Source organism: Petaurus breviceps, unplaced genomic scaffold (genome assembly GCF_028583685.1).
Source record: "Petaurus breviceps papuanus isolate PSGF00001 unplaced genomic scaffold, PetGlider_PUasm1.0 90650, whole genome shotgun sequence".
Classification (NCBI taxonomy): Eukaryota; Metazoa; Chordata; class Mammalia; order Diprotodontia; family Petauridae; genus Petaurus; species Petaurus breviceps.
Window position 1 is genome coordinate 6,103,314 of NW_027187299.1, and position 21,292 is coordinate 6,124,605.

The 21,292-nt window shown below is 38.7% G+C and overlaps 2 long non-coding RNA genes across 6 annotated transcripts in view; one reads left to right on the top strand and one right to left on the bottom strand.

Annotated features, from left to right (window-relative positions):
• LOC138143638 (uncharacterized) overlaps positions 1–14,874 on the top strand; it is a 185,613-nt gene extending 170,739 nt beyond the window's left edge. For all 5 annotated transcript variants that reach the window (XR_011163760.1, XR_011163762.1, XR_011163761.1 and 2 more), the window contains 2 exons: positions 13,927–14,082; positions 14,663–14,874. This is a non-coding gene — a long non-coding RNA (uncharacterized lncRNA). The remainder of the gene's footprint in view (positions 1–13,926; positions 14,083–14,662) is intronic.
• The window catches only part of LOC138143640 (uncharacterized), a 288,388-nt gene that overhangs the window by 69,076 nt on the left and 198,020 nt on the right, over positions 1–21,292 (bottom strand). The gene's annotated exons all lie outside the window — the stretch shown is intronic.

Sequence of the window (21,292 nt, forward strand, 5' to 3'; positions counted from 1 at the left end):
ACACACCAACCTCCTCTCAATTCAACTCAACAGCATTTAAGAATACATAGAAAAAACAAGCTCCTTCCCTTTAAGGAGTTTCCATCCTATTAGGGTAATAAAAAATACATATACATAAGTAAAAACAAAATACAAACGCAATCATTTTGGGAGGAGAGTAGAGATGATAATGAAGAACAGTTTGTTAATGATAAAATAGAGGTTTAAGAGGGCATGGTGTAAGAATAAGGAAATGTAGAATGGGGATCCTGGCCAGATGAGGCAGATGTGGATAGGTATGAAGGAGTAGGTAGGAGTAGGTCAGAACTTCTTACTTATAATTAAATTCCTACTTCTATCATGAAATACTCCTTGAACTCTAGGCCAGTGGTCTGCCTTTATTCTGAAGTCATTCAAGGATTTTCTGTGCCACTCATTTGGCCCTTGCTATTTACACAGGCACTGCATTCAAATATGTCCAACTAACCTCATCTTTTAAATAAGCAAACAAACCAACTTTTGCTATACCCTACCATCCCTTCTGGGCAGCTAGGTGGTACAGTGGATAGAGTTTTGGGACCAACACCAGGAAGACCTCAGTTCAAATTTGACCTTTTAATAGATACTTAATAGACACTTAATAGCTGTGTGAACCTGGGCAAGTCACTTAACCCTGTTTGCCTCAGTTTCTTCACCTGTAAAAAGAGCTGGAGAAGAAAATGGCAAACTCCTCCAATATCTTTGCCAAGAAAAACCCAAATGGGATCATAGAGAGTTGGATACAAATGAACAACAACAGCATCATCTTAAACTATCATCTTGTAACTTTTCTCCCTTTCTCAAGCTCAAGTCCTAGAAAAAAAAATCTGGTCTACACTTCTTGCCTCACTTCCTTTCCTCTCACTCACTTTTCAACCTTTGCCTTTTAGCTTCTCACCTCATGACTCAACTAAAACTGCTCTCTCCAATGCTACCAGTTAACCTTCATTGTTACATCTGATGATCTTTTCTCAGTTTCATTGTTCTTAGACTTTCTGATACATTTAACTCTGCTGATCACTTTCTCTTCCTGGATAATCTCTACTCTTCCTGGATTTTTATGACTAATTTCTCTCCTGGTTCTCCTGTTATTTGTATGACTGTTCTTTTCATTCTCTTTCACTGACTTATCTTCCATGTTATATTTCCAACAAATGGATTTTCCTCAAGGCTCTATACTAGACCCTTTTCTCTTCTCTAGCCACATTTCTTTTGGTGATCTTATCAACTTCCATTGGTTTAATTATCATGGTATCCTTGCTACATAGATAATTTACTATCTCTTATACATGTATTACATGTTACTTTATATTTTGTTATATATGTGTGTACACATATAGACACATACACACATACATGTATGTAGCCACAGCTCTCCCTTGAGCTTCAATTTCATGTCATCAACTGTCATACAGATGTTTCAAATTAGACATCCCAGAGATACATAAAAACCTGTCAAAACTAGAAATATAATCTTTCCCCCAACTCAATGTTCTTCCAAACTTTCCTATTCCTGCTGAAGAAACCATCATTCTTCCTTTCTCCTAGGTTTTCTTGGCATAATCCTGGATTTCTCACTCTTTCTCACCATACATGGTCATCAGGTTTCCAAATCTTCCCCTTCATACCTCCACAACATCTCTTGCATCAAATCTCTTCTGTCTTCTCACATAGTGATCAACTTAGTTCAAGCTCTTATTTTCTGTCATAGTATTGCAATGGTCTCTTAGTTGGTGTAATGGTAGTGGGAATTTGAAGACCTTCCCTGCTTTGAAAATAAACTCTGTCCCCTAATAGGCTGAATGTAGTCATATGGAGTCTGTGGTGGGAGGAGTTTGCTAAAGGGTGGAGCAGAGCCCACAGGAAGCTGGGAGTCAGAGCCAGAGAGATGGTGGGAAAGAGAGGACACTCAGGCAAGGAGAGAAATAGGCTCATGATTAAAAGTTTTTTTTTTGCCACCCACTAGGACAGCTAGGCTTGTGTTGATTTGTGGGAAGGCTAAAGGATAACATGGCTCTCTGCTACATTGTAGTACATTAACTTCTATGTTGCTATGATGAATTCAGTTTCCTGGTGTTGGGATTTGGTTTTCTGGTGTCTGAATAAATGTTTTGCTTCTGTCTTCTATATGAGTCTGCTATATTTTGTGATGGAGACCCATGCAGGAATATTTATAGTCATTATTTATAGTCATGGTCTGTGCTGTAAATATTACATTGACACTACAATTGGTCTTCCTGCATCAAATCTCTCTTCCCTCTAATCCATCCAGCCAAATGGTTTTTACTTAAACACAAATGTGATTGTATCACTCCCCTCCTCAATAAATCCCAGTAATTCACTATTGCCTCTAAAATAAAATATAAACAGCAGTGTCTTACTCTTAAAAGCCTTTACAGCCTGACTCCAATCCCAAGGGTAGAGAACCTGCAGCATTAAGACCACATGTGGCCCTCTAGTTCCTCAAGTATGGCCCTTTAACTGTATCCAAACTTCACAGAACAAATTCCCTTAATAAAAGAATTTGTTCTATAAAATTTGAACTCAGCCAAAAGGCCACACCCAAGGATCTAGAAGGCCACATGTGGCCTGGAGGTTGCATTTTCCCCCACTCCTATATAGTTTCATTATACCTTAATCTCCTTTCCTTACCTTATGATTCAGTCAAATTGGCCATCTCTATCACCCATATAGTCTGTCTTCTATCTCTGTCCCTGGCTGTTACCCATGCCCCAAATATATTCCCTCCTCACTTCTGCCTCAAAGGATTCATCTCTTCCTTTAAGATAAGGCTTAACCCACCTAGCAATATCAGTACTAAGCCTGTATCCCGAGAGAGATAAAAACCAAAAAGAAAAAGGACCTATATGTGCAAAAATATTTATAGCAACTCTTTTGTGGGGAAATTGAGGGGATGCCCATCAATTGGGGAATGACTGAACAAGTTGTGGTATATGATTATGATGGAATATTATTGTGCTATAAGAAATGATGAGCAGGATGCTCTCAGGAAAACTTGGAAAGACTTGTATGGGCTGATACAAAGTGAAATGTAACATGTCCAAAATAACAGTAATATTGTAGGATGATCAGCTGTGAATGACTTAGCTATTCTCAACAACACAATGATCCATGATAACTCTGAAGGACTTATGATGAAAAATGCTGTCTACCCCCAGACAAAGAACTGAAGGTGTCTGAATACAGATTGAAGCATACTTTTTTTCCTTCATTTTTCTTGCATTTTCTTGGCTGTTTTCTTTCACCACATGACTATTATGGATATGTTTTGCATGACTCCATATGTATAACATATATGGAATTGCTTGCATTCTCAAAGGGGGTGGAGGGAGGAAGAGAGAGAATTTGGAACTTAAGGTTTTAAAAACAAATGCTGAAAATTGTTTTTGTATGTATCTGGAGAAAAATAAAATACTAAATAAAAGCTATTAAAAAGACACAGTGGGGGCAGCTAGGTGGTGCAGTGAATAGAGCACCGGCCCTGGAGTCAGGAGGACCTGAGTTCAAATTTGGCCTCAGACACTTGACACAATTACTAGCCGTGTGATTTTGGGCAAGTCACTTAACACCAATTGCCCTCCAAAAAGCAAAAAAAATAAAAATAAATAAATAAAAAGACACAGCTTAAATATCACTTTTTACATGAAGCCTTTCTTGATTCCCCCAACTACTGGTGGCCTCCCTCTTTACCTGATTTGTATTTATTATGTATAAGCTTACATGTGTACATGTTGTCTACCTCAATAGAGTGTAAGCTCCTTGAAGGTAGGATTTGTTTCATTTTTTTGTATTTATATCACTAGTGCTTAGCGCAGTGCCTGGAACATGAACACACACACACACATATAAATATTTATATATTTGTTGCTTGATTGTTAGAATTTTTCCCACAGGAGAGACACCTTAGCATATATCTAGTTCAATCCTCTCATTTAATGGATAAGGAAACTGGTGCTCAGAGAAATTAAGGACTAGAAACCCAATTTGTATTCTCAGTACAAATAAAAATTAGAAACAGTATGGCCAAAGGAAAAGATACTAAACTTAGAAGTTAGAAACTCTGAATTATATCCCCCTTGCTGTTACTAAGCAGCTCTGTGACTTTATACAATTACCTAAGTCTCTCTGAGTCTCTCCTAGATGGCATAATAGAGTGTTGAGCCTGGAGTTGGGAAGACCTGAGTTCCAATGCGAGCTCAGACAGTTACTAACTGTGTGACCCTAGGCAAGTCATTTAACTCTACTTGTTTCAGTTTCCTCATCTGCAAATGAGCTGGAAAATGAAATGGCAAACCACTCTAGTATTGTTGCCAAGAAAACCTCAAATGAAGTCACAAAGAGTTGGACATGATTGAAACAACTGAACAATAACAATGGCAACAACAACTTTAAATCTTATCTTCCATATATAAAGTGAAGGGACTGGATATGATGATTTTAAGGGACTCTTCTACTTCTTTAGTTCACGGAATCATAGATTTCAGGCTAAAAGGGACTTTAGAGGTCATTTAGTCCAGACCTTCATTTAAGGAATCAGAGACAAGTTCAGCAATTTACCTAGGTTGTAAGTGGAAGAGACAGTATTCAAACCCAGGTCCTTTGGTTCTGTATCTATCATTTTTTATTTTATTTTTATTTTTGCTTTTTGGAGGGGGGAAAGTAGGGCAATTGGGGTTGTGACTTGCTAGTTTTTGTGTTGTGTTTGAGGTTGGATTTGAACTCAGGTCCTCCTGACTCCAGGGCCGGTGCTCTATTCACTGTGCCACCTAGCCACCCCCCCCCCATCATTGTTGTTACAATTACTAGATTATAAATTCTTTTTCTCCATATTCCATCTCTATGCTATTAGCTCTAAGGAGGGATAGAATGATCCAGTGGAAAGGCTCTAGAGCCAGAGGAGCTGGATTCAAACTGTCTCTCTGATATTTTTCTGCCTGTGTGATGTTGAATAAATAGCTTAACCTCTTGGGGCCTCAGTTTCCTAATTTGTAAAATAGAAGAGTTGGACTAGAGGGCCTCTGAGCTCCCTTCAAATCCTGTGACCTTCATAACCAGGAATTCACTACACTGATTTAGATGGCTAAATAATGTTAGATCTTAAGAGGAGAAGAAATGACAAAGAGATGATAAATAAAGGCAGATGGAGGACTTGCAGTCCTTTGAAACATTAGGTTTTGCTGCACAGAGTGTGACTGAGACAGCAATCCTTGCAGATGGATGTGAGTGTAAAATGCATCACATTTCAGCCTACGGGATCATAGAGTAATATGTAAAATAGTTAATTTTCTGTAACGAGAGAGGGTTTGTTGTCACAGGATACTGCACATAAAAAGGGGGAGTGCTGGGAACAGACCTGGAGAAGGGTTAGAAGAAAAGCCAAGGAGTTTCAGGCACTTGGGACATTTCCTGTGTTTCTTCTGAGACATATCTGCACACGAGAGCTGCACTTTTATAGCTGTGATCTGGTACTTGCGGCAGTAACAGCTGTGTGATCATTTAATTGCGAAAGAAAGTTCTGGAATCTGTTCTCATTTTTTAGGGGAAAAAAACAACCCAATTCCTCTCAACCTGTAGCTTTATGGGCAAAACCTACTGGAGAATCTTTGACCTTATTAAAGTCAGCCACTAGGGGCTTGCCTCAGTGTCTCTTGCTAGAGTAACAGATGATGGTAATAACTGGAAAATTAATGAAAACCAAATCAGGAATGAGAGGGATCCTGGCAGTCATTATTGTTCTTTCTTGGTGTACAGGACTCAGCTGGTGGGTGGATCTGCATTTAGGGGTCTGATACAAAGTAAATGCAACAGAGTGGCTCCTGTGGTTAGATTCATCATCAACACTATGCATTTCATTCATTCAACAAATATTTATTAAGCACATGGTATGCGTGAGAAAGCTGTCTGCACTCAGTGTCTCCACTTTCTCTCCTCTCATTCAGTTCTAAACCTTTTTCCATCCAGCTTCTGATCTCATTATTTAACTTAGACTGTTCTCTCTAAAGTTACTAGTGATGGGCGGCTAGGTGGTGCAATGAGTAAAGCACCAGCCCTGGAGTCAGGAAGACCCAAGTTCAGTTCTGGCCTCAGACACTTAACACCCACACACAAAAAAACTAGCCGTGTAACCTTGGGCAAGTTACTTAACCCAATTGCCCTCCAAAAAGCAAAATAAAATAAAGTTACTAGTGATTTCTTCATTAACAAATTTGATTGTCTTTTCCTTCTTGACCTCTCTGCAATATTTGACACTATCGACTGTCCTCTTTTCCTGGTTACTCTCTCCTCTCTAGGTTTTCATGTCACTGCTCTCTCCTGGTTCTCCCATTTTTCTGACTGCTTCTCTCTCTCCCTTGCTCGATCTTGATCCAGGTCAGGTCCTTTAATTGTGGGTGTCTCCCAAGGTTCTGGCCTTGATCCTCTTCTCCTTCTAAACTCTCTTCTTTGGTGAACTTATCAAGTCCCATGGATTCAATTACAATATCTATCCAGATGGTTCCCAGGTTTACATATCCATCCTTAAGCACTTTCTTGAATTCCATTCTCACATCACCAACTACCTAATGTACATCTCAAACTGAATATCCCATAGGCATCCACATATCCATATCCAAAACAGAATTCAATACCCCTTGCCCCAAATTCTCTCCTCTTTCCTATTACTGTTGGCACTACAATCCTCCCAATCACCCAGTGACAATATCTCAGTGTCAGCTTTGATTTCTCCTTCATAGTCACCTCACATATCCAAGAGTTGGCATTTCTAGCTTCAAAATGTTTCTTGTATATGTCCCCTTCTCTCCAGTCACACAATCATCTTAGTGCATGCCTTCATCACCTCCTTCCTGAACTTTTGCAAAAGTCTCTGGTTGGTCTCCTTGCTTTAAGCCTCTCACTACTCCCATCCATCCTTCATTCACCTATCAAGGTAATTTTCCTAAAATTCATATCTGACCATGTTATGCCACTACTCAACAAACTCCAATGACTCCCTATTACTTCTAGGTCAAATATAAATCTCTGGGTTGGGTTTTTAGAGACCTTTGCAATGTGACCCCTTCCTACCTTTCTACTCTTCTTATACTTTACTTCCTTTCATGTCCTCTATGATTCAGAGACACTAAATTTCATGATGCATTTCCAATGTGAGTGCAGAGATGAATGCAAGTGATATTGTAGATTATTTAATAGATGATTAGTTGTGAGTGGTGAGGGAGAGAGGAGTCAAAAGTGACTCCAAAATTTTGAACCTGAGTGACTGGAAGAATGGTAATACTATCAATATAAATTGGTGAAGGGCAGGTTTAGCAAAGAAGATGAATTCTGTTCTGGTCATATTGAGCTTCAGGCTGACATGAATGTCTCTGTATTCCAGCCTGCATACACTGTTCAATGACGGGGCTACTCCAAAATGGTGGCTTGTTGAATGTTCTCCTTTACCTCATTCAACAGTGAAGAAGCAGACCCCTTAATTACTGAACCTGGACATTGCCACCCTACCTGTCAGGACTCATTTGCCGTGTGTGTGTGTGTGTGTGTGTGTGTGTGTGTGTGTGTGTATTCAGGTAGATTTTATCTCATAAATTCAGGATTTCCTTCCAATGATGCAGATTGCAGTCCATCCATGCCTGCCCATTCTGTTTGTTCCTAGTACAGAATTGCAGAGAATTTATGAGTTGGAAAGGAACTCAGAGCTCATCTTGCTCAACTCATACACAAAAGGAACCCCCTCCCAACTCCCATGACATACCCAACAAGTGATCATTTAGCCTGTGCTGGAAAGTCACCAAGGAAGTCCAGTTCACTTTGATAGAGTGAAATTTTAGATAGAGTCCAAATTTTAGAAGGTTCCCCCCCACCCCTTCCTCCCGATATTGTGTCCAAATTTGTCTCTTTACATTCCACCTAATTCTGCCTCTGGAGCCAAACAGAGCAAGTCTAGTCCTTCTTCCACAAGATAGCAACTCAAGTATTTGAAGCCATCTATCACATCTTTCTGAGTCTTTTCTTCTATAAGCTAAATGCCCAGTTCTTCCAGTTGATCTTCCTAAGACATAAACTTGAGGACATTTCTCATCCTTACTGCCTCTTCTCAAAACTCTCCAGTTTATCAATGTCTTTATTCAATCATGGCACCTAGAAATGAACAGAGAACTTGAGATAAGATCTGACATGGACATAATATAGTGGAACCATCACCTCCCTGTTCCTGAAAGCTATTCCTTTCTTAATGCAATCCAAGATCAAATTAGCTTTTTAGGTGACCACTATTGAATCATATTGAGTTTGTGACCCATTCAACTCAGTAGATGCCTTTCAGAACAACTGTCATCTATGTCTCTCCATCTTACACTTGTGCAAGTGATTTTTTTGTGCACCAACTAAAGATTTTACATTTATTTTTATTGAATTTCATCTTATCGGATTTAGCCTAATATTCTACCCTGTCAAGATTCTTTTTGATGTTAACTCTGTCATCTACATTTAGCTTTCCTTCCCAGCTTTGTATTATCTACAATGACGAACATTCCATCTATGCCTTTATCCAAATCATAGATAAAAAATGATGAACAGCACAGAAACAAGAACAAATAACAGATTTCCACCCTCGCCACATTGATATTGAACCATTAACAACTATATTTTGAATCTATACATTCATTTTCATTGTGGCCCAATTTATATTTCTCCATCTTCTCTACAAGAATACTTGATATACTTTGCTAAAATCTAGGCAAATTCTGTTCACAGCCTTCTTCCTCATTTGCTAATTTAGTAATACTATTTTAAAAAGATAAAATAGGATTAGGCTGGTGTGTCCAGTTCTTGATCAAAACAGACGTGCCTTTTGCAATCACCACTTCTTTTTCTAGATATCTGACAATCATCTCTTTAATGACCTGCTCTAGAATTTTCCCAGGAATCAAAATCAAGCTCACTAGATTACAGTTTGCAAAGTGTTTTTCTTATAGAGATTTAAGGGTCCTTAGGGGTTCCTAGATTCTTGGAAGAATTGACAATGTCTGTTGAATAGCCTACTTCCTTTGCTGATCATTCATGCTCAATAATGTATTTTAATCCATTTCTCATAGAAGACAGTACTAGGAACAAACATGTTTCAAGCTACTTATTCCTACCATGTGTCTTTTTAAAATTGCCCTTTGGATTATTTGGAATTTTAATTATTCCACAATCACAATGTTTTGTAGTTCATAGCCATATTGAATTACTTGGGAAAGCATTGGTAAGAAAGAGTTGAACTTTTTCAGCAGTAAGCAGAAAACACTAAATGATTTCTTAGCTAGAGTCCAATCCCTTCTTCATCTATTCAATTTTCTAGCTCATTTCTACCTGTGTGGGCTATTAAAGATCTAGATACTGGTGGGTTAGCTTAATGTTCATCACCTAGCTCTGTCTTAGTTTTCTGTTTTTGGACAAAACTGAATGAAACAAGGCCTTTGCCTTAAGTTTCCCTGTTGCTTCTGAGTCATAGGTTTCAGAACTAAGAGTGTGGCTGACAGGAAGGGAAGAGAATGAAGTTAGGGAGGCAGAGACTAGGCAGACTCCCACTTCATGATGTCTAGTGATCATTACCAATAAGAACAGTCTCAGCTTACAGTTCCCTTTATAAAAGACCCATCATTTTTTAATGCTGGATGAATAAATAATGATAAAAGGCACTTAACATGTTAATGGAGCATTAACTATCTCTGAAATACAGCTGAATTCCGGCAGAAGTCTAAACAATTTTACCCATAAACATAGATCAAGCTTCTTTATGCTCAACATCACTAAATAGAATATTCAATGAAGTAAAATAATGGTGGGGCCAATTTAAAATTAATTGTTCCTAACTGTACTTGTAAGGCCTCATTTCCTATGCCCATGTATCTATGCTGTCAAAAGAGACATGAGGTATGATGAACGGACAGCCCCACTGTAGTTTCTGAAAACAATTATAAGCCATTTGCATCACCTAGTCCATATGCCCCCGAATCAGGAAGATTAGGTGGTGAAAAGGAAATTTAGTGTGCTTTCAGGGAACCCTTTGGGGCCTTAAGTAACTGGTTCCAGCCTGCTAGCCATGTGATAAAGAGGGACCTTTCTGCATTGTGGCCAAGTCAGAACTGGAGTTTTTTCAAAGGCACCAACCAGGCAAAAGGAATCTTTTGGCTCTGGTTTCTTCTTGCCTAACTGAGGTGAAGAGGCAGAAAATGCTATAAACTTTTGAGTGGGGAGAGAGGCTTCAGGCCTTTTCCTCTTCTGATCAGGGTTGCTGCTAGCCATGTGGTCCATGAACACCTGATTCTGTTTTACTTCTGTTTTTGTCATGTCCATTCTTGCCTGGCTTAGGTGAAGGTATATTGGCGACAGCTATGACTTTGTGGATTTTGAAAGGTCAGAAGGGTAGGCCAGGAGCCAGAATCCAGGCTGGGATTTGAGTCACAAGGCTCCCAGCAGCCCGAGTCCATGAAGGGTTTTGTAGCTAGTCAAGATGGTAATGTGTAAAGTCCCTAGCAATATGTTTGACCCAGAACAGATCAGAGGAAATCAAGAGACAACTATAGCAGTTAATCCTTAAAAGTGAGCTTGGTTGGGTGAATGCTATGAAGCAACTGTATTAAAGTTAAGCCCCATCTCCCCAGAAATTGAGGTGGTATAGAAGACAATGTGTGTCCCCCCATCCCTAAGTTTTAGGGGGAAGGAGAATGTACTTTTGATCTTGTTATGTCTTTGCAATAACTATTTATTTGTAAAAGGTAATTGATATTAAAATAAAACACCATATTATGAAACATTTCTTCCAATAGAGTCCTATTTTGGTGTCTCAGTTTTTTACCCCAAGATAGAGAGCCCAATGTGACTTCATTTGTTAAACGGAACTAGATTGCTAATTATAACCAGTGAATGGGGGGGATAAGGATAGCTAGGTGGTACAGTAAATAGAACAACAGGCCTGGATTCAGGAAGACCTGAGTTCAAATCTGGCTTCAAACACTTAACTAGCTGTATGACCCTGGGCAAGTAACTTAACCCTGTTTGCCTCAGTTTCTTCATCTGTAAAATGAGCTGGAGAAGGAAATGGGAAACCATTTTAGTATCTTTGCCAAGAAAACACCAAATGGGGTCATGAGGAGTCAGACAGGACTGAAAAACAACTGAACAAGAACAATGGAGGAAATATACTGGAATGGAGTCAGTCGCATTAGAGAAGGATACCCCAGAATTGTCATGGGATATTCTAGAATCCTGAGGTGAGATGTAAATGGCTTTACTCTGTGTGTCTGGGGGGATTGGGAGAGAAGATATAAAGCATTGATACACTGGAATCATACTTAGCATGATGAAATGCTTACATTAATGAAAGGCACATGAGAACTGAGACTCAGTGAGAGAACAATAGCTTTACAGATCCCATCTTATGCTCTCTATAGGTCATGTGCTCAGTGAGTATAATAAGTGGAAGACATGCACTTTTAAATATTTTTTTTCCTCTGGTTTTTTTTTTTTTGCTTCAAGACATAGCCAAAATAATTTCAACATCCTGTAAAAGGGTATTTTTTATTTTGTTTGTAGTACTTAACATTCAAATAAAATACATTATTTCTTTTTATCATTTCTACCTCCACTGTCATTCTCTCACTAAGGAAAAATGAACTCAGTTTTTGCACAGCTCTGATTTGTGGCAGAGATGGTTCTTGCAGCCTGTAGTCATATCAAAGTGGTATTTCATATCCCAAGAAATTCTGCCATCTGTAATTATTCTAAGGAAGAGAAAGACATGGTGGTACATTCCAGCAGTCCCTGCTGCCTGGGAGACTGAGGCTAGTGGACTTTTTGAGCTTAAAAGTTCTGGGCTACAGTCTAGTGTCTATATTAAGTTCAGTGTCAACAAGATGAGTCCCTGGGAGTGCTCAGGATGGGGGGGGGGGGGGGAAATCACCACATAAAAAGGGATAAACTGGTCCATTTTTGAAATGGAGCAGATCAAAGTTTCCATGACAGGGTGGGATAGGTCCTGAGTGTGGCCCCTGCATTTCCAACCTAGGTGACAGAAGGAGGTCCAGTCTTTACAACACATGTTCACACACACACACACACACACACACACACACACACAAATAGAGCCAGGCTAGCTGACAATGGAGTTTTGTGACAGTCACAGATACTGGCTGATGATTTCCAGTAAATAATTTCTGTTGCTATTTTTCATCATTGATGATGATGTTCAGTAACACTTTGTACTTCCTGGCATATTGTCTGACCTTGGTTCTTCTCCCATTCTCAACTATAAATTTCTTTTTTGCAAGAGCAATAAGGCATTGCGTTTAAGGGTTTCCTCAGGGATTACTGTGCTCCTTGGGCCTTTGGCCTCATGTTTCAGAGCATTGACTTAAGGCAAAGTCTAATTGACCAGAAATGCATTTTCCGACATGGCCTATTGCTTCACTGGAAGTGGTGTATAGCATTTCCCCCAGTGAGGAATGTAGTCATATCCTTCTCTTCCCACCAACCAAGTAGATCTAAAAGTCTCTTTCCATTGAATCCACTGGGCATATTTACATATGTCTATTTCACTGTTGAAGAATGTAACTTTAGGACAAACTGACATACTTCAGGATCCTAGTAAAGGGAAACTAAGAAAAGAGTAGCTCACAGAGAGAGAGTAGGTCACCTAACCTGAGTGAATATTTTCTCTCTCATAATCCCAAGAAATTCTGTGAGATCCAGGCCATGTGAATGGTACTCTGTGCTTCACAGAAGGCTTCACAGAAAGCTGAAAGGAATCTGATTGCATTCTCCAGTGCACCTAAATTCCTGCATCTACACAGGACGAAAGCAAATTCATCCATAGTTCATTCACTTAGCTAGCTCAGTACTAATTCTTTCTTTTCTTTAATCTGTTTATGTGGTGCCTTTTCTGAAATACTTCATCATTTATCAAGAACCCAGGCAAGACTTTCATTCTGTCTCCTCAAACACATAGAATTTTTGCCCTTGATGGAGCAGGGATGGGCAGAAGTCACTTATGTAAGGTTAAAAAACAAAACAAAAACCTTCTATGTTATGAAACACTTCTTCCTAAAAAATCCTTTCTCATATCTCAAGATGGTATGAATGTGACCTTGCTGAAAATAAGTTAAAGACCTTTAAGGTGTATAGCAGGGTTTAATACTGAGATTTGGTATGGGATTGAGAAAGGACAATTTTCTATGAAAACCTTGTTTATAATAAATAATAGATAAGCAGTCTACATTATAAAGACAGTACTCTACATCAATTTAAAAAGGATATGGATTGACTGGGTCAAAAGTGAGATTGGACCTTAAGATCACTGTGAGGGAAACTAGTTCTGACCAGAAAGATAAAAGGAATAAGGGAGAAAAGAGATGATCAAATAAGTGAAAATGGGTATTTGTAGGGGGTGGGAAAGAAGAAATTTTAATACATCCCAGTACTAGAAATTTTCATGCCCAAAGGCATGTTAATGACTAATTATGTGTGTGGAAGGGAACTAAGAAAAGGGGGGAGGGGTAGGGTTACCTAGATGTGTTTGGGGAGGCCCATAATAGTATATGCCATTTTTGTCAGCAGTCAGAAAATTGAGACAGTCAAGCAACAAGCATTTAATAAAAATTTACCATGTGCTAGGCACTGAGTATAAAAAGACAAAAGTGAAATTGTCAGGCAGTTTACATTCTATCAGATGAGTCAACATTTACATATCCCAGAGCATTCTTGCTGATCAGTTCCTCTTATGAGTAGCACACTGAAACGTAAATAAAATTACCTCCAAACCTTACAACATAAAACCTTCCAGGCACTTTGCACAAATTAAAATGGCCACTAGATGATTATTCATTCATTCATTTTTTTTATTGGTTTCAGGAACTCATGGAATTCTTGAAGGTGTATGCTGCAGAGAATGGGTTTGGTGGGACATCTGCTTTAGTGACATGATTACCCACAGAGAATCAACAACTGACAAAGTCCCTTTAGTGTATCAAGGGCAAGATTGCCCTCTTCCTGAGCCATCTTTGGGTGGTGAGTTTCTTCCAATTTAAGTTGGTCTTTGAAGGACAGACATTAGTTATCTAAGCATTTCTCACTTTATTTCTAGCTTGGTTAGACTTGTCAGAGCTTCTGCTCTGCCTTCATCACCTTTGAGAAGTGAATCTTGCTAATATTCCATCATCTCCTTGTCTACATCATGGTTTCACTGGTACAGAGGATATTCTATATAGTCTATATAGTATGTAATTTAATAGTACAGATGATAAGTGCCAGAGAATTCCAAGAAGGAACAGGTCATTGTCTTGGACAACGTAAGGTAGTCTTTTGAACATTTTTAGTCAACTAGAATGTTCCCGCTTCATTCCCTTTGACTTTTTGGTGAAGTAAGTAAAAAGGAATGGTTACGTGGAGATGTAAGCATCCTTTAAAGGAATGGTATTTTTTGTTATTTTTCAAAAATGTAATTTTTTTCAAATCATTAGTTTTCTTGCCAGAAAAAAACTGTTTTTTGTTTTCTTCTATTTGAATTGAATTACACATTTGAGCTTTTCTCTTGATTTATATAGCTTACAGTGTTGTGAAAAAAATTTACATTTAATTGTTTCCACAGCAATCAACTCAGTTCATCAGCTTTCTGCAATGGTCTGACTTCTTTTAAAGAGGACCTTTCTTCCCACAAATGCTTAAAGAGATTGCACTGTACAATCTAAGTGCTTTTCAAGGTTACTTTTTATTCTACCCAATTTTTGCCATATGTGATGACTTTAGAACCTAACCTTTGTGTAAGATGTGACTCCACTGAAAATAAATATTTGAATATGGTAGTTGTGTATGCTTTATTTTGAATGTTTGCCTTTTTTTTCCTTCCAAAAAATTGTAATTGCAAGAGCTATTTTCTCTTTTGGGATCATTAAATTTAGGTCAGTAGGATGGAAACAAGATGAATCTGTTATTCTACTAGCTACATTAGTTACCTATTGTAACCTACTTACCTAATTAATCTTTTGTTCAAGAAGTGAAAGTGTATGATCTCAGCCCTTTCGATTTCAGCATCTTTTGCATTGTCTGTGCCGCATGCCTGGAATGCTCCCACTCCTCAACAATGACTCTTAGAATCCCTGTCTTCCTTCAGGAAACTGAAGCCCTATTTGTCGCAGGAAGACTTTCCTTGTCCCCCCAGATAGTGGTGCCTTCCTGTCTAAGGCTATCTTGTATCTACTTCATGCATATCTTTTATGTACTCATAGAAACATGTTATAACCCCCATTAGAAAGGGGGCAGATATTGTTTTCACTTTTTCTTGGACTTCTCAGGGGTAAGTACAGTGCCTGGCACATAGCAAGTGCTTAATAGATGGTTATTAGTTGATTAATTGATTGGTACAGAAAGGGGAAAATGTCCCCCTCCCCCCTCATTCCCATATTTTGCTGGCTAGATTTTCTTTTTCTTTTTTATTAAGTTAATATATTTATTTTTAGTTTTCAACATTCACTTCCATAAGTTTTCAATTTTCTCTCCCTCCCTCTCATCTGCCATTGCAAGTTGGCATGCAATATGATATAAGCTCTACATATACCGTGTTTCCCCAATAATAAGACACTGTCTTATTATTTTTTTTTGGACAGAAAAACACCAGAGGGCTTATTTTCAGGGGAGGGCTTATTTTAATGAACATTGACAGCAATTTTAATAAACAGGTAAGTGTGAACAAAAAAATGTACCTTTATTCAATAAGCAAATCACTGGGGAAGAACAGGATGACGTGCTCACTGCTGCAGCTCTGATTGGATGCAGCTCGGAGTGCGGCGTGCGTTTCACAGGGGGGGGACGGTGCATACAGAGAGTACTGTAATGTAGCGTGTAGCACAGGGGATCACCTTCACTTACAGTAGCAATCTCAATAGGGCTTATTTTTGGGGGAGAGCTTATTTTAGAGGAATCTTACACAGTAAGGGGAGGGCTTATTTTCGGGATAGGTCTTATTTTCGGGGAAACACGATACATTCCTATTAAACATATTTTCACAGCAGTCATGTTATATAGAAGAATTAGAATGAATGGGAGGAACCATGAGAAAGTAAAAAACCAAAATAAAACCAAAAAAGAAAATAGTCTGCTTTGCTCTGTATTCAGACTCCATAGTTCTTTCTCTGGGTGTGGATGGCATTTTCCATCAAGAGTCCTTTGGAACTGTTTTAGGTCCTTGCATTGCTGAGAAGGGCGAAGTCTATCAAAGTCAGTCATTGCACACTGTGGTTGTTACTGTGTACAATGTTCTCTTGGTTCTGCTCACTTTACTCAGTATCAGTTCATATAAGTCTTTCCAAGTTTTTCTGAAATCTGCCTATTCATCATTTCTTATAGCACAATAGTATTTCATTACATTCATATATGACTACTTGTTCAGCCATTTCCCAATTGATGGCATCCACTCAATTTCCAATTCTTGGTCACCACAAAAAGAATTGCTATAAATATTTTTGTACATGTGAGTCCTTTTCCCATTTTTGTGATCTCTTTGGGATACAGCCCTAGACCTGACAGATCTTTAATTCAGTGATTTGTCAATGGGCTTGCTTACAAGGCTATCTTTTGAAAACAGTACCATCTTGCCTTTGGACTTGAGTCCTTATTCTAACATTACAACGCTATGTCCAAGTCAATTTACCCTTTCTAGTCCTTTAAGTTTTAATATCCTTCTCTGTAGGACAGAGTATGTTAACCTCTTCTTCTTTCATCTTTGGGCATTATGAAACTCATGAAATTTTAAAAGGTACTTAAATGCTTATTGACTGACTGATTATATTTCTTAGATAGGATGATAATTAGGGAAAAGACAGATAAAGCATTTATTAAGTACTTACCTCAAGCCAGGCACAGTGGAAAGTGCAAGGGATACAAATAAAATCAAACAGGAAAATTACTGTCCTCAGGGAACTTACACTCTAATGGGGAAGACAACTGGAAAGGGGTGGAGTGAGGGACTGGGGGTCAACAGAGTAGGTAGGGGGTAGGGGGAGATAGTGAGGAGACAGGAAGAAGTGCCAGTAGCCCAGCAGTCTAGTTCCCAACAAGATAAAGGAAAAGGCTCATTTATGCTTTTAAAGGCATTAGAGCTCAAACTGTGACCATCTCAACCAAGCTGGAAAGACTTTGAGTAAGGTCTTGGGATTAAACTGTATTTGTTGTCTGATAACCAGCATAATTAAGTATAAAGAAAGAGGCTCATAACCATTAAGTTAGTCACTAAATTATATTGGCCAGGAAACTCATGGAAACCATTACCCAAAAAAAATGGTTCCAAGTTGCTACAGTGGGCCATAACTGGAGAACTGAACTTGGAGGGAGGGTGATCTAGCCTAGAAAAAGTGTGTAGATTAAAGTGAGAAGATAATTGATTATTGTACTTCTTTTTTGACCAAGCCTCCCCATTCTTGGGGCACTGAGGCCTCTCAGTCAGCCTTTCCTGTCTGCTCACAATGATGCAACCCTGATGCAGGCCCTCATCACTTCAGGCCTACACTGTTGCTATGGTGGTGTGACTGGTCACTTCCTCTCAATACTAGTCCCTTCCCTCCGAAATTACCTTTTATTTATACTCTATATACGTTGTGTGTACATAGTTGTTTTCCTGTTGTCTCTCCCATTAGAATATGAACTCCTTTGGGCAGCCTGTGTTTTCGCTTTTCTTTGCATCTCCAGGGTCTATAACAATATTTAGTACAGGACTTGGCATATACTAAGTGCTTGCTTGTTCATTGATTGGCTTCTTCTGGGATTCCCCCATACAGAGCTATCTTGATCTTTCCTTCTCCCACAGACCTGTTTGCCCAGGTCTGATTAACAGCTCTCCCTTCCTCTTTTTTCCCCAGGGCATGAATTTGAGTCTCTGTCTTGCCCTTTGTTGCAATTGGCTTATCATATTTACCTTTCTCCCCTCACTTTCTGTTGGCCTCTGTGTGCATTGAACCAAATAAACTCTGGAGATTAGGAAGTTTAAGGACCAAAGCCAGATGTTCTGCTTCTCAGAGACAAGACCACAAGCAAAATGTCAATGGAACTACTACTATGTTGGTTTATAATACTGTGCCTGGGGTCTCTCTATTCAACCTCTTCATTCTTTCTATGCTACAATCAAAGGCTCTTGCCCCCTCCTGTTTCCCTCATTGACCCACCTAATCCTACCCTCTCATCTAACTCAGAGTAAGTAGACCTGGGAGCAGTTTAGCTGTCATCAATGGAAATCCAAATGAAAGCCTCTCTCCCTTCATCCTACATCTCTAGAAGTCTAAGGCCCTGAGGGCTTTTCATTAGTCCTCTGGTAAATATTAATGAGACCACATTAGGTCCCAAGTGCCCCTTGCCCTCTTCCCTTTGTCCATAGGTGTTTATCCTCCTCCTCCTGTCCTTCTCCACCCTCCCCACCCTCTCACCAAAGCCCAGCTCAGCTTGGCTCCACTTCATTGTTCTGTGGGCTAATGAAGCCTTTTGGGCCTGGATGCTGAACTTTGTTCTCCACTTTTGTTCAGTGTCCAACCTCCCTCTCCTCATGGAGCCAGAGTGAGCCTAAGGCTGCTGGCAGGAAGTAAATTTGGTGGGTTGTCAACCTACCCATGTGGATGCAATTAAAACCTCACCCGGTGTGCATCAGCTCAGCCTAAAACAGCTAGTATGTGGTGACAGGCTACCCAGGGAGGGAGGAGACAAGCTGAGGAGGCTTCATACTAACCTGATGGAATTGGGTAGGGAAAAAAAATGATGTCACTTTGTTCTACATCCATCTGGAGGTGGAGGTCACCATGTCAGCTTGGAAGCTTCCTGACTAAGAAATTGCCATGGAAACTACTCTGGCCTACTTCCTTTAGAGATAGCCTCTGGCCCTTCTTCCTCAGCTTGAGTTCCTTGTTGAACACATTTGCTTTATAGAAAGTGAGTGATGTTAGATACTTGCTACAGAATACAAGGGACAAAACTCATGATATCTGTTCCTAGAGAAGGCAAAGAGGCTAGGGGACATCTCTTGTCATTTGTGGGTAGGGTATAAGGAGAAAATTAAGCTTGGTGGGAGGAAGGAAAAGTGGGTGGAGCCAGTGAGGAGATAATTGATCAGAGAAGGGACGTCTACAAAAGGGAAAAATCTCAGATCTGTGATGTAGGAAAGACATATGACTGATAAAAAAGAGAAAGTAGAGAAGAGACAGTGAAGAGTGGGACCTAGCAAAGGATAAAATATGTGAACGAGAGATATTTGGAGAGTTGTCCCATGTGGGAGAATATCTAAGATTGCTCTGGCCAATCAAGAATGTTTACTTATCTAACCTTTTAGAAAAGTCCAGTTTCTTTACCTCCATTTTCTTCAAGTCTTTGTGGCCCTTATGGTAAAAGTCTTTCCCACCCAAACATCATCCATGTTTTTTTTTACCCACTTTGCTCTTTCAAAATGAGGACTTCTCAGTGCTAATTATCTTGCTTTACTATCACTACTGCTGGGTACTGTCTAAAAAGCAGAGCTATAACTAGTACAGGGTGAATGAGGCTTGGCCCCAGGGCACTGGCATGGGAAGGGTCAGATATCCTCCCTGGGATGCTGTCTTCTTCCTTGGGAGGGCAGGCTTTCACAATTCTTTCCATCCCTAGAACATTTCCCTAAACTTCATACCAATTTCTTCCAGAGGGACAGGGTATCATCTCCCTTATGGGATCCTCTGAAGGACAGGTTATCCCCTTCTTTTCAATGACTACACCTATTTTTGGACTATTCTTATAGATACCATGCCCCACAATTGAATTTGCCATAGTTTTTCCTGGGTTGTTAGGAACTTAAAATTCTAGCTATTGGGGATTTAAATATATTATTATCTCCTTAAAGGAAAAAAAAATTGCCTTCAAGAAACTTAAAATCAGCATAATTTTTTGTTAAATGAATGGATTAATGAATTTATTCTTCTTCGTGGGGATGATAGAAAGCAGATAGGTCTTGACCCTCAGAGAGTTGCATTCTTTCAAGTTAATTGAGTACCTCTTACATGTTTGGCATGGTGTTAGGTGTTATGGGAGACACAAACAAAATTAATGAAGTGATTTGTCTAGGATGCTTTAAGAAATTATCAGTTGTAGCATATTATTGTAATGGAATACTATTGTGCTATAAGAAATGATGAGCAGGATGATTTCAGAAAAACCTGAGAAAACTTATATGAACTGATACAAAGTGAAGTAAGAAGAACCAGGAAACTATGGTACACAGCAACAGCAATACTGTACTATGATCAACTGTGAATAACTTAGCTATTCTTAGCAATATGATGCTCCAAGATGATTACAAAGAACTTATGATGAAAAATGTTATGTACCTCTAGAGAGAAAACTGATGGAGTCTGAGGATAGATTGAAGCATAATTTTTTCACTTTATTTTTCTTGCTTTTTTTTTTCTTTTTGCACCATGGCTATTATGGAAATATGTTATGCATGATTTCACATGTATAACTGGTATCACATTTCTTGCCTTCTCAATGGGTAGGAGATGGGCAAGAAGGAGGGAAAGAATTTGGAACTCAAAGTAAATAATATTCTAATTTTTAAAAATTTAAAATTATTATTTTATTATTAAAACATTTTATTTAAATCATTCTTTTTCTGCATGTCACAATATACTCAAAATGGTAAGGTAACCAGAATATTGAAAGTCATACCATAAAAAAATACCCAAAAAATCACACAATGCCTATTATAACTATGGCTAGAAAAGAATCCATAACAATCCAAAGGATAGAAGTGACCACAAAAAAATAAAATAATTTCAATTCCATGACATTGAAAAGCTTTTGTGTGAACAAAACCAGTGCAAGTAGGATAAAAAGGAAGCTGTTAATTGAGAAAAAATGTTTCCTTTGGTTTTTTTTTTGTTTAATATCTAAGACATATAGAAATTTTATAAATATATAAGACCAAGAGATAGTCCCCAGTGGATACATAGTCAAAAGACATAGTTTCCCCCAAAATTGCCAATTATATTTTACAAAACATAAGAAATATTGCACAGATCACTAGTAATAGGAGAAATGCAATCAAAGAAATCACTTAATACTCAGAAAATTGGTAAAAGTGGCAAAAGATGGTAATTGCCATTGTTGGAGAAGCTGTGGAAAGACAGATATAGATAGATAGATAGATGATAGATGATAGATAGATAGATAGATAGATAGATAGATAGATAGATAGATAGATAGATAGATAGAT